At 33.4% G+C, this 1,456-nt stretch overlaps 1 pseudogene; it reads left to right on the top strand.

The window, feature by feature from the left end:
• The window catches only part of LOC102811047, a 65,239-nt pseudogene that overhangs the window by 58,138 nt on the left and 5,645 nt on the right, over nucleotides 1–1,456 (top strand).

The following is a 1,456-nucleotide window of genomic DNA, read 5'->3' as shown; positions in this document are numbered from 1 at the left end:
TGTACTGCTGCAACCATTTAAAAAATATCTTGAGCAAAATTTTAATTGCTTATGATTTTAATGACATTATTCAATAATTTACACATTCCTTTGTGTTGCCATTCTTTGGAATGGGCATAAATATGGATTTCTTTCAGTTAGCCAGATAGCTATCTTCCAAATTTCTTGGCATGGATGAGTGAGGGCCTCCATCATTTCATTAGTTAGTTGAAACTTTCAATCTGTAGTCCCTTAATTCAGGGAGCCCAGTATTACTCTAATGCCTTTTATGTAGATTGGACTTCTACCTAAATACCACTGATCTTTTTCTTATAAGGTACCTCCTGAAGTGGCTGAACATCTACCAATTACTTTTTTGTACAGTGACTCTATGTATGCCTTTCATCTTCTTTTGATGTTTGCTGACTCATTTAATATTTTGCTCATAGATTCTTTCAGTATTACAAGTTCAGGCTTGAATTTTTCTTAAGTTCTTACAGACTGAGTAATACTGAGCATGTTCTTCACTTTTGGTTTTGTAACTTCCGGTCTTTCTACATTTTATTATAGTACTTGACTTTGTCTTCTCAAACTGCCCTTTGAAATTTTCTGTTCCATTATTTTACCTCATAATTTCTTCTAGTTGCTTTAGCTTTGCTACACTGAAGAGTAAGTCTCAGTGTTTCTTCTGACATCCACTTTGGTCTTTTCTTTTTAATTACGTTTTTTTTTCTTTATGTATGATGATCTTGATGTTATACTACAACTCTTCTTGTGTCTGGTCCAATGCATCAAATCTATTCTTGAGATGGTCTTTAAATTTAAGTGGGTTATACTCTAGGTCATATTTTGGTTCTCTCAGACTTACTTAGTTTTGCTCAGTTTCAGCCTGAACTCATCCATAGTATTTAATGATCTGTTTCACAGTTAAGCCTTGGTCTTATTTAGACTGATGATATTAAGATTTTCCATGTTCTCTTCCAACAGGTGTAGTCACTTTAACTTTTGTGTGTTACATATGGTGAAATTCATGTGCATAGTCACCTTTTATGTTGTTTAAAAAGGTATCTGCCTTGAATAAGTCCTTGGACTTGTAAAATTCTATCATGTGATCTCTAGCATGATTTCTATCACCAAGGCCATGTTTTCCAACTACTGATCCTTCCTCTTTGTTTGCAGCTTTTGCATTCTAATCACCAATAATTATCAATGCATCCTGATTGCATGTTTGATCAATTAAAGATTGAAAAAGTTGGTAGAATTCTTCAATTTCATCATAACTGGTTTTAGTGATTGGTGCATAACTTTGAATAATGGTGGTATTAACTGGTCTTCCTTTTCAGCTTATGGAATGATACTGTTGCAGATCTCATTGTACTTCAAAATGTATCTTGAAATCGTCTCTTTTTGATGATGAATGCAACACCATTCCCTTTAGATTTTTCCCAACATAGTCAATGATTCAAAATGGTCAATA

The sequence above is a fragment of the Chrysochloris asiatica genome, unplaced genomic scaffold, assembly GCF_000296735.1.
Source record: "Chrysochloris asiatica unplaced genomic scaffold, ChrAsi1.0 scaffold00170, whole genome shotgun sequence".
In the NCBI taxonomy this organism is placed as follows: Eukaryota; Metazoa; Chordata; class Mammalia; order Afrosoricida; family Chrysochloridae; genus Chrysochloris; species Chrysochloris asiatica.
This window is presented reverse-complemented; position numbering and strand designations above follow the sequence as displayed.